Genomic DNA, 700 nt, shown 5'->3' on the forward strand with positions numbered 1-700 from the left:
AGTTAATCTTTAAAAAATAGAGTATCTTCAGAATAAGGAAAAGCGCTTGTGTCCATATTATGTCAGCTGTGAAGGGAAGAAACCTGAAGCGTTGGACAGGCAGCAGCTAGACGGTTTGTCCTGATTGAGCACATATCACTGGGACATGAATTTTAGTTAATATATGATACAATTTGGAAATTCTGCTCCTTTGATCTTTGGGATGATTTGCCTATGACTTCCAGGTCCCCCTTGGCTATCTTATCTCCTGCTAAAAATTCCTGACTAGAAGAGGGGGAGGTGGCTGGGGAACCAGAACAAGATTCAATATTAACACAATCCACGCTGGGTCCCCTGACCACCAGCGGCAGCATGCATCACCAGGTCTGCAGATCTATCCAAACCAAATCACAGCAAGAAAAATAATCAGAACTGCACAGGATCCCTGCAGGAATCCTGCTGTTTTGCCTGGAAAAATCCAGGAGAAAAGATCAGTGAAAACACTCATGGTCCCTGATGAGATATTCTTGTTGTCTGTGATGATGCCACCAGGCCTTGGCTTGGTCTCTGCCAGTCTGTAATGAGGGCTTTTTTCCCAATGGGACAAATCACATACAACAGGAAGAGTTTGCACACAGACACACACACACACACACACACACACACACACACACACACACGCCTGGCCATGCCCACCTTATTTCTTTTTCCTCTGAGTGTG

This window comes from Vombatus ursinus, unplaced genomic scaffold, assembly GCF_900497805.2.
Source record: "Vombatus ursinus unplaced genomic scaffold, bare-nosed wombat genome assembly UNPS02014159.1, whole genome shotgun sequence".
Lineage (NCBI taxonomy): Eukaryota > Metazoa > Chordata > Mammalia > Diprotodontia > Vombatidae > Vombatus > Vombatus ursinus.